Source organism: Schistocerca cancellata, chromosome 8 (assembly GCF_023864275.1).
Source record: "Schistocerca cancellata isolate TAMUIC-IGC-003103 chromosome 8, iqSchCanc2.1, whole genome shotgun sequence".
Classification (NCBI taxonomy): Eukaryota; Metazoa; Arthropoda; class Insecta; order Orthoptera; family Acrididae; genus Schistocerca; species Schistocerca cancellata.
The window spans coordinates 43,575,599-43,587,049 of NC_064633.1; the positions used below are offsets into that span (position 1 = coordinate 43,575,599).

The following is an 11,451-nucleotide window of genomic DNA, read 5'->3' on the forward strand; positions in this document are numbered from 1 at the left end:
CAACGTCTGTATATGGGGCACTGAGAATCCGCGGGAAACAACTCAGTATGAACGTGACTCGCCTAAGGTGAACGTTTTCTGTGCCATTTCAGCCAATAAAGTTTTTGGTCCCTTTTTCTTCGAAGGTGCTACTGTAACTGGACTACAGTATCTGGAGATGTTAGAGAATTGGCTGTTCCCTCAGCTCGAACAAGAAGCACAACAATTCATATTTCAGCAGGATGGAGCGCCACCACATTGGCACTTATCTGTCCGTAACTACCTGAACGTCAACTACCCGAGGCGATGGATCGGCCGCCAGGCAGCCCGTGACAGAGCACTTCATCACTGGCCTCCAAGAAGCCCTGAGCTTACCCCCTGCGATTTTTTCTTATGGGGGTATGTTAAGGATATGGTGTTTCGGCCACCTCTCCCAGCCACCATTGATGATTTGAAACGAGAAATAACAGCAGCAATCCAAACTGTTACGCCTGATATGCTACAGAGAGTGTGGAACGAGTTGGAGTATCGGGTTGATATTGCTCGAGTGTCTGGAGGGGGCCATACTGAACATCTCTGAACTTGTTTTTGAGTGAAAAAAAACCTTTTTAAAATACTCTTTGTAATGATGTATAACAGAAGGTTATATTATGTTTCTTTCATTAAATACAAATTTTTAAAGTTGTGGTATTCTTTTTGAATCACCCTGTATTTCATGTTTTAATGACTACTATGTACATTTTCACATTTTATCGTTCCTTATAAGAATCCACTAATTATTGTGCTGGGTGTTGTGTCTAGACAAGACAGTCTAGACACAAGGCGAGGAAGCCGAAAGGGCACGCGTCAACTCACGCCGGCTTGCGTTAAGTCTGAAACAGGATACGTAATGAATGCTATAAGGAAAAGTACGTAGCTGCTGGAATACTTAACTTTAATCCATCATTGTGGTACATCGCTCTTAACGATACAAGTGAGACTCTTTAGATACATGCAATGTAATGCTAATGGCGCCTTGCTAGGTCGTAGCCATTGACTTAGCTGAAGGCTATTCTAACTATCTGCTCTGCAAATGAGCGAGGCTTCGTCAGTGTGCATCGCTAGCTAAGTCGTCCATACAACTGGGGCGAGTGCTAGTACGTCTCTCTTGACCTGCCGTGTGGTGGCGCTCGGTCTGCGATCACTGACAGTGGCGACACGCGGGTCCGACATGTACTAATGGACCGCGGCCGATTTAAAGCTACCAGCTAGCAAGTGTGGTGTCTCGCGGTGACACCACACTGGGTATATTAAAATCTGCAACGGCCTTGCCGCAGTGGATACACCGGTTCCCGTCAGATCACCGAAGTTAAGCGCTGTCGGGCGTGGCCGGCACTTGGATGGATGACCATGCGGGCCGCCATGCGCTGTTGCCGTTTTTCGGGGTACACTCTAGTGATGGGGAGCTCGTGAATAAGTCGTTCAAATGAACGCTTCACTCCAGTGAAGTGTGAACTGACCGAGCAATTTCAATGAACTGGTACTTCAAACTCTTCACAGATAGCACAATCCACACTTTTTTCTAGTTCACTCCTCTCTTCGCCTGTCCCTCTCCCACTACATCGGCGCTACGTCACTCATTCTCCCTTCTCTTCAGTCCTCCCTCTGCTGCCTGTCGTCGAATCGCGCGGTGTTTGTGGCGAACGATAGGTTTAGGACGGGTTGTGGCGGTGAGGGGCGAGGGGAAGGCAGCGTCAGCTTCTTCCTGCAGTGCTGACATCATTACCCGTGACTATTTGTGCAGTTAAACTTCGTGTCTACGGGTAGCCTACCGTTGGCAGCGCTTGCAGACAAATGAATATTAAAGATACAAACGAAGAGGCTGGCAGTGTGAGCACGCACAGCCAACGTGATAATAAAATGCTTACCTTGTGAGTCTGGAACTGAAGCATGCGTGGAATCCACGCTTGAAAGATAATCGTTCATGTAGGAATGTTTATTTCGTACACGTTATTGAAATAATTACACTAACTGTCAATTTGAGGATTGTCCTAATAAAATTTAAAAAAAAACGTATATATTTATGAATAAACATCAACAGAATTTCTCACAGTGCCTGATCAGGTTTAATTTCACCTTCTCAGCAGAATTTTTATCAGAAAAACCATGTAATTTGAACCGGGGATCCAATGAAGTCGCTTCTGCGAAAATGTAATTTTTCCTCTATATTTCGAAACCGTCGTTTTAGGTCTTCAGCTAACTTTTCGGCCATCTGTTGCACGTCTGCGTGAATTTCAGTGTTAGTAATAAACCTGCACCACCATTTTTTCAACGAGCGACTAAGGAGTATAACTTCAGAAGCAGTGACAATATTTTCACTTGACATTTCCTCGATGCAGTCTTTGAAAACTTTCAAGAGGTTACAGGCTTGTGTTACACTTGCAATGTCCTCTGCAGTCAGATTTGGAAGATCAGGATAATTCAGAGTGATAACTGTCACTAGGGAATTCTTAACTTCGATTATTCTTCGCAGCATATCATAGGTTGAATTCCATCTTGTAACAGTGTCCTGTTTTAGCGTCAGAACTGGCTCTTTTACCTGTTCCTGCATCTTTTTCAGTTTCGTGCAGGCATGCGAACTTCTTTTAAAAAATTCAGCAATTTGTTTTTACTTTATCGGAATGGGTTAAATGTTCGGAAAAACCATTCTGAACAATTAAATTGAGTGTGTGTGCTAAGCAGGGAATGTCTTTTCAGGCTGTGAGTCTTATGGCTGCCACAATATTAGCAGCATTGCCGCTAACAACACACACGACTTTTTCTTTAGTGTAATGCCCCATTCCCTTATGACACGTCGCAGTTCTTCGGAGATTTTTTCTGACGTGTACCTTTCGTCGTATTTAAAGCACTCTAAGAGGGAAGACGCCAGCTCCAGGTCTTTAACGTAGTGTGCTGTCACCGACAAATACCTCTCGTTTGTGGTTGAGGTCCACCCATCCACTGTCAGCACAACCGCTTCCGCAGAATTAATTTTGACTCTCACAATTTCTTTCATCACAGCGTACTGTTGTTGTAGTAGTGTACAGGAAGTGGTCTTCCGAGCTGGCATTCTGTAAGCACCATTCAGCTTGCCTACAAAAATTTGGAAATATTTGCTTTCCTCTATGTTGAAGGGCAAATAATCCTTTACAAAATTCTCCAGAAGTGCGAAATCTATCTCCTGATTTCTTTTGTTCGAAAGAGGTTTCGGAAAATACATAGGTAATGTTCCGTGATATTGATGTCTGCTGTCTGATAATGAAGTGATACTGTTATTTTCTGGCACCGACTGCTGTTCGCTTCTGGCATTTGCTGGTTGGTTCCGGATTGTCCGGTTTATTTGTCTAAGAAATATCGGAAGACGCAGGAGCAGGGGGCGCTAAGCGCCTGACTGACAATGACACTGCTGGATGCAGCATTCGAACATGACGCGCTAGATTAAATGCATTTCCTCCTTTATATGAAATACATGTAAAACAACAGTTGCACTTTGCTTTCCCATCACCTAAGTCGGCGAAGAAACCCCAAATTTCACTACTTGATGGCGATTTGCTAGCCATTGTATAACAGTGAACAGACACAAAAACTGCTTTCCGAATAAAATAAAGAGGGACTTTGCCTGAAACCGTACCCATGACTACAGGTGTGACAGTTTACATTTTGAGTTTGGAGGGTTATTATTCTCAACAAAAATAAAATCTACAGTAAAACTTCTGAATTATTACTTTGTTGTTTGTTGTGGTCTTCAGTCCTGAGACTGGTTTGATGCAGCTCTCCATGCTACTCTATCCTGTGCAAGCTTATTCATCTCCCAGTACCTACTGCAACCTACAACCTTCTGAATCTGCTTAGTGTATTCATCTCTTGATCTCCCCCTACGATTTTTACCCTCCACGCTGCCCTCCAATATTTAATTGGTGATCCCTTGATGCCTCAGAACATGTCCTACCAACAGATCCCTTCTTCTGGTCAAGTTGTGCCACAAACTTCTCTTCTCCCCAATCCTGTTCAATACTTCCTCATTAGTTATGTGATCTACCCATCTAATCTTCAGCATTCTTCTGTAGCACCACATTTCGAAAGCTTCTATTCTCTTCTTGTCCAAACTATTTACCGTCCATGTTTCACTTCCATACATGGCTACACTCCATACAAATACTTTCAGAAATGACTTCCTGACACTTAAATCTATACTCGATGTTAACAAATTTCTCTTCTTCAGAAACGCTTTCCTTGCCATTGCCAGTCTACATTTTATATCCTCTCTACTTCGACCATCATCAGTTATTTTGCTCCCCAAGTAGCAAAACTCCTTTACTACTTTAAGTGTCTCATTTCCTAATCTAATTCCCTCAGCATCACCCGACTTAATTCGACTACATTCCATTATCCACGTTTTGCTTTTGTTGATGTTCATCTTATATCCTCCTTTCAAGACACTGTCCATTCCGTTCAACTGCTCTTCCAGGTCCTTTGCTGTCTCTGACAGAATTACAATGTCATCGGCAAACCTCAAGGATTTTATTTCTTCTCCATGGATTTTAATGCCTACTCCGAATTTTTCTTTTGTTTCCTTTACTGCTTGCTCAATATACAGATTGAATAACATCGGGGAGAGGCTACAACCCTATCTCACTCCCTTCCCAACCACTGCTTCCCTTTCATGTCCCTCGACTCTTATAACTGCCATCTGGTTTCTGTACAAATTGTAAATAGCCTTTCGCTCCCTGTATTTTACCCCTGCCACCTTTAGAATTTGAAAGAGAGTGAATAATTACTTAACGTACGTATATAGACTATGTGACAGTGGTAACGGTCGTCTGCTGCCATAGCCCATTAACGCCAAATGTCGCATACTATACGCTCGTCGTACGTCCCACGTTGATTTCTGCTGTTATTTCACGCAGTGTTGCTTGTCTGTTAGCACTGACAACTCTAAGCAAACGCCGATGCTCTGTGTTAATAAGTGAAGGCCGTCGGCCACTGCGTTGCCCGTGGTCAGGGGTAATGCCTGAAATTTGACGTTCTTGGCGCACTCTTGACACTGTGGATCTCGGAATACTGAATTCTCTTAAGATTTCAGTGACGTAATGTCCCATGCGTCTAGCTACAACTACTATTACGCGTTCAAGGTCTGTCAATTCCCGTCGTGCTGCCACAAGAACCTCGAAAACTTTTTAGGTGAATCACCTGAGTACATACGACAGCTCCACCAATGCAGTACCTTTTTATGACTTGGGTACGCATTATTACCGCCATCTGTATATGTGCATATCGCCATCCATTGATTTTCTTTCATTTTACGTTAGATACGACCTACCTTATGTCTTCATCGCTGCATAACCGTTTCAACCTTCATCCGTCTGCATCAGCTCAATGTCGTAGACACTACGTCTCTCTTCCTACTTGGCAGAAAATCCTAATAAATTTTGGTCTTATGTCAAAGCGGTAGGTGGATCAAAACAAAATGTCCAGACACTCTGTGACCAAAATGGTACTGAAACAGAGGATGACAGACTAAAGGCCGAAATACTAAATGTCTTTTTCCAAAGTTGTTTCACAGAGGAAGACTGCACTGTAGTTCCTTCTCTAGATTGTCGCACAGATGACAAAATGGTAGATATCGAAATAGACGACAGAGGGTTAGAGAAACAATTAAAATCGCTCAAAAGAGGAAAGGCCTCTGGACCTGATGGGGTACCAGTTCAATTTTACACAGAGTACGCGAAGGAACTTGCCCCCCTTCTTGCAGCGGTGTACCGTAGGTCTCTAGAAGAGCGTAGCGTTCCAAAGGATTGGAAAAGGGCACAGGTCATCCCCGTTTTCAAGAAGGGACGTCGAACAGATGTGCAGAACTATAGACCTATATCTCTAACGTCGATCAGTTGTAGAATTTTGGAACACGTATTATGTTCGAGTATAATGACTTTTCTGGAGACTAGAAATCTACTCTATAGGAATCAACATGGGTTTCGAAAAAGACGGTCATGTGAAACCCAGATCGCGCTATTCGTCCACGAGACTCAGAGGGCCATAGACACGGGTTCACAGGTAGATGCCGTGTTTCTTGACTTCCGCAAGGCGTTCGATACAGTTCCCCACAGTCGTTTAATGAACAAAGTAAGAGCATATGAACTATCAGACCAATTGTGTGATTGGATTGAGGAGTTCCTAGATAACAGGACGCAGCATGTTATTCTCAATGGAGAGAAGTCTTCCGAAGTAAGAGTGATTTCAGGTGTGCCGCAGGGGAGTGTCATAGGACCGTTGCTATTCACAATATACATAAATGACCTGGTGGATGACAGGATGACATCGGAAGTTCACTAAGGCTTTTTGCAGATGATGTTGTGGTGTATCGAGAGGTTGTAACAATGGAAAATTGTACCGAAATGCAGGAGGATCTGCAGCGAATTGACGCATGGTGCAGATAATGGCAATTGAATCTCAATGTAGACAAGTGTAATGTGCTGCGAATACACAGAAAGATAGATCCTTTATCATTTAGCTACAAAATAGGTCAGCAACTGGAAGCAGTTAATACCATAAATTATCTGGGAGTACGCATTAGGAGTGATTTAAAATGGAATGATCATATAATGTTGATCGTCGGTAAAGCAGATGCCAGACTGAGATTAATTGGAAGAATCCTAAGGAAATGCAATCCGAAAACAAAGGAAGTAGGGTACAGTACGCTTGTTCGCCCACTGCTTGAATACTGCTCAGCAGTGTGGGATCCGTACCAGATAGGGTTGATACAAGACATAGAGAAGATCCAACGGAGAGCAGCGCGCTTCGTTACAGGATCATTTAGTAATCGCGAAAGCGTTACGGAGATGATAGATAAACTCTAGTGGAAGACTCTGCAGGAGAGACGCTAAGTAGCTCGGTACGGGCTTTTGTCAAAGTTTCGAGAACGTACCTTCACCGAAGAGTCAAGAGGTATATTGTTCCCTGCTACCTATATCTCGCGAAGAGACCATGAGGATAAAATCAGAGAGATTAGAGTCCACACAGAGGCATACCGACAATCCTTCTTTCCACGAACAATACGAGACTGGAATAGAAGGGAGAACCGATAGAGGTACTGAAGGTACCCTCCGCCACACACCGTCAGGTGGCTTGCGGAGTATGGATGTAGATGTAGATGTAGATATCCCCCCCCCCCTCTTATAACTTTCTCCATAACTAAATTAAACAAATTCAAAAGCAAGCTGCGGGTACATTCAGACATGATTTTCCCCTTTGAAGTGCGATGTAGCATCGTGCAAGATTTTGATATGGAATGAGGATATATAATGTCGTGGTAAAGTTAGTTCCCAATCCATCAGAGACACTATTCTCTCCGTCGAAAAAGGAGTGAGTTATCGAGAACAGTTACAGAGTAGTAAGTGACCGTGGTAAAAATTGCTGTTTTGAAGTGCTCGCCGCAGCGCGTAGTGTGAAGCGGCGGTGGCGCCACTGTGGCAGGCAGTCGCAGCTTTGGTGTCTCCCTCTGGTGGGAAAGGGGAAAGGTTGCCTGTTCACGTGCATTTAAGGGGCGCTATGAACCCGCCAGTCGGTAAGTCTGGGTCAGTCACTCGTCCCCAGTTTGCTAGTCGGTCTCTCGTCCGCATTTGTTAGGCAGTTAGTGTCTGTCTGTTGTTCGGAGCTGCCTCTGTCATGTTTGTCGGATTTGCTGTGTTAAAGAATTTATTACTTGGAGTGTAACGGGCTATTTCCTGAAATATGTTATGATCTTGCCTATCATCTTGAGAGGCGGTATCTGTGTATTGTAGAGCATGTTAGCTTGTTTGGCCAACCTTGTATAATTTTATATAAGATTGCATATCATGGGTTTTTATTTAAATGGTGATTTTAGTATATAAAGTTGCCACCCTTTCATCGTAAGACTTTTCTTAGCAGTTAAAATCAAGTTGCACCTTCGGTGGCGAAGTTAAATATTTTAATTTTAGTGTTTTGTACCATTTCCATCCCTCCTACGGGGTACATAGTTTGTGTGCTTGTGTCAATTGTTAAAACTTTTAGTTTAAAGTAATCTGGTGTCTTGCAAATTTGCACCAGCATAGTCTTTCAGAGGTTGTTGTGAGCGGTCGTAACTACGACCGTGTCTAAAGGGAGCGGCAAGGTTCTCAGCCCAACAGCTCATACAGTCAAAAATTTGTTTGTTTCTGCCTCTGAATAAATTGTAACTTGATATTTAGAGGGTGCTTTCTGATTATAATTTTAAATCTGTTTCTTCTAAAAAATGCTTTAGCCACCACTAAAGTGAATAAATTACCATTTGTTAAAAAGGGATTTGCTTATGATTTCATCAGTTACTCCCTGGCAACTACTTCCACGCTCACTTAGTGTGATTAAATGTGTTAATTTTGTTGATGAGTCGCTAGTAAATGGAATAAATTCTTAAGAATATTCTTTGAAAATAAATCGTGGTTCAGTAAGTGCATATCAATCTTCTGTACTCATATTAGAGAATAATAAAGTGCAGCAACTAAGAGAAGCAGTGATAAACTACATATTAAGAAATGGATTCGCAAATTGCGAACACAATTTGACGTCAGCTGCACATTTTATTATTTACACATGAAAATTTGTACCGAACCGGAACTGGAACCTGGTTTTCCCGCATATTACGAGCGGTTGCCTCAACTGCTTCAGCTTTCCGTGTCCCCTCGGAAACCGGTCGAAAATTTCCTTGTGTCATACGTATTATATTATCCATATGCATTATGATCGAACTTTGTGGTTCCCTCACAGGAACAGACAATTTATTTACTTATTTATTGTTATGATCGTTTTATCTCAGACCAATGATTTTCACATTCTGGCAAACATTCCATGTTTACAAAGTGTCCGCATATTGCATTACAATGTCCTCCAGACATGCAAGTCTGAACGACATTGTAATAAAATATACAGACGTTGTATAACACGGATATTGTGAAAATCATTGAAAATGCTTATTATTTAACAGGTCACTGGTTAAAGAATAATTTATGTATATATGTGTAGTTGACCAGTAACTCATGTCAGTTTTATTAAATTTAGGGAATTGATCTTCCTTGTTTCTTGAAAGAGAATTTTACCTTTTTTGTGATGTTACAATAACACTGTCACTGGAATTACGAGTTGCTCAATAACACGAGGAAGAAGCAATGAGGAATATATCTTATTTATGGCGAGAGAGGCAATTCGCCGTGTTGTAACGAACTCCTGTGGGCAGTATAAGATAGAGTACGACTGTATGATCGAAGTGAATAATCTACATCATTTATTCTAATCAGCAGCAGTATATAAATAACGGAAGTGGTACGGCTACGTAGCTGAGTGGTGAGAGCACCTGATTATATGCGGAGGACGTGAGAGCAGATCCCAGTACTGCCAGGGAGTTTTCCTTGATGGGTGGACGGGAACGGGGTCCAGTCAGTCTAGTGACGACAACTGAGGAACTGCTTGAATGTCAAGTAGCAGCTCGAACCTCAACCACTATTTTATACTGTCAAAGATTTAGTAAGGAAATTCTGATTTGTTACACCTGTCATTTTAACTGTTAAGTTTCGAGTTTCTATGCGCGTCTGTTAATGAAACGCGAATTTAAAGGTTAACTGTTTTTGCTAACCACTTGCAATCGGAACTTGCTAATTGTTTGAAAATGAAGACTACTAACAATAATTGTTATAAAATGTAACCTCGTTTAGACGTCGATCTGAACTGCAGCAAAGGGCCTCAAACAAGTCTGCTCACCCGACAGGAGCTCACAAATATTTATTGGACTGTTCTTCTTCATCCACCCTCCAGCCCGGATTTCACACCTACCGACCTCCATCTGTTTGACGCAATGAAGGCTGCACTCTGCTGGAAGCAGTATGTGGATGAGGGCGCTGCTTACTATATTCATCTCTTGGTCTTCTTCTTCGATTTCATCCCCCCCCCCTCCTCCCACTAACCTCCAGTACTAAACTGGTGATCCCTTGATGCCTCAGAATGTGTCCTACTAACCGATCTCTTCTTTTACTCGGGTTGTACCACAAATTTCTCTTCTCCACCATTCTATTCAGTATCTCGTTGTTATTACGTGAATCTTCAGCATTCTTCTGTAGAAACTTCCTGGAAGATTAAAACTGTGTGCCCGACCGAGACTCGAACTCGGGACCTTTGCCTTTCGCGGGCAAGTGCTCTACCATCTGAGCTACCGAAGTACGACTCACGCCCGGTACTCACAGCTTTACTTCTGCCAGTATCTCGTCTCCTACCTTCCAAACTTTACAGAAGCTCTCCTGCGAACCTAGCAGAACTAGCACTCCTGAAAGAAAGGATACTGCGGAGACATGGCTTAGCCACAGCCTGGGGGATGTTTCCAGAATGAGATTTTCACTCTGCAGCGGAGTGTGCGCTGATATGAAACTTCCTGGCAGATTAAAACTGTGTACCCGACCGAGACTCGAACTCGGGACTTTTGCCTTTCGCGGGCAAGTAGTTCTGTAAAGTTTGGAAGGTAGGAGACGAGATACTGGCAGAAGTAAAGCTGTGAGTACCGGGCGTGAGTCGTGCTTCGGTAGCTCAGATGGTAGAGCACTTGCCCGCGAAAGGCAAATGTCCCGAGTTCGAGTCTCGGTCGGGCACACAGTTTTAATCTGCCAGGAAGTTTCAAATCAGCGCACACTCCGCTGCAGAGTGAAAATCTCATTCTGGAATTCTTCTGTAGCAGTACATTTCAAAAGCTTGCATTCTCTTCTCGTCTAAACTATTTATCGTCCATGTTTCAGTTCAATACGTGGCTACATTCCATACAAATACTTTTAGAAAGTACTTCCTGACACATACATCTATACTCGATGTTAACAAATTTCTCTTCTTCAGAAATGCTTTTTCTTCCATTGCTAGTCTACATTTTATATCTTCCCTACTTCGACCATCATCTTATTTTGCTTCTCAAATAGCAAAACTCATTTACTACTTTCAGTGTCTAATTTCCTAATCTAATTCCGTCAGCATGATGTGATTTAATTCGACTACATTCCATTATCCTCGTTTGGATTTTTTTTTGATGTCCATCTTATATCCTGCTTTCAAGACACTGTCCGTTCCGTTCAACTGCTCTTCCAAGTCCTTTGCTGTCTCCGACAGAATTAATTCTGTATCCCGCCTGGAAGGCGACGTGTGGGTCTGCTCCTGAAAACTGAAAGGTTGGCCGAATGTAGGAAGTGAGTACGAGCAGGTAAAGGTAAGACACGTCGGTACCGCGTTTCAACTTACAGATGTTTACTATAAGTATAGAACAAGTTAATACATGGTTACGTAACTCTGCAATGAGGTGCGAAGTCTTAGACCCGTCGTATGTAGAGCAAAGGTGAAGCGAAGTGTCCCGGCCGTCTGCTCTTGATAAAATGGGCAGAATCTGGAGCGGAGCTCGTAGAGCTCTCCCGCTCCGGCTAGAGTGCGATGTGTCGG

The 11,451-nt window shown here is 42.9% G+C and overlaps 1 pseudogene; it reads left to right on the top strand.

Annotated features, from left to right (window-relative positions):
* The first annotated feature begins 1,276 nt into the window (after positions 1 to 1,276).
* On the top strand, positions 1,277 to 1,394 carry LOC126095875 (5S ribosomal RNA; annotated as a pseudogene).
* The last annotated feature ends 10,057 nt before the right edge of the window (positions 1,395 to 11,451 follow it).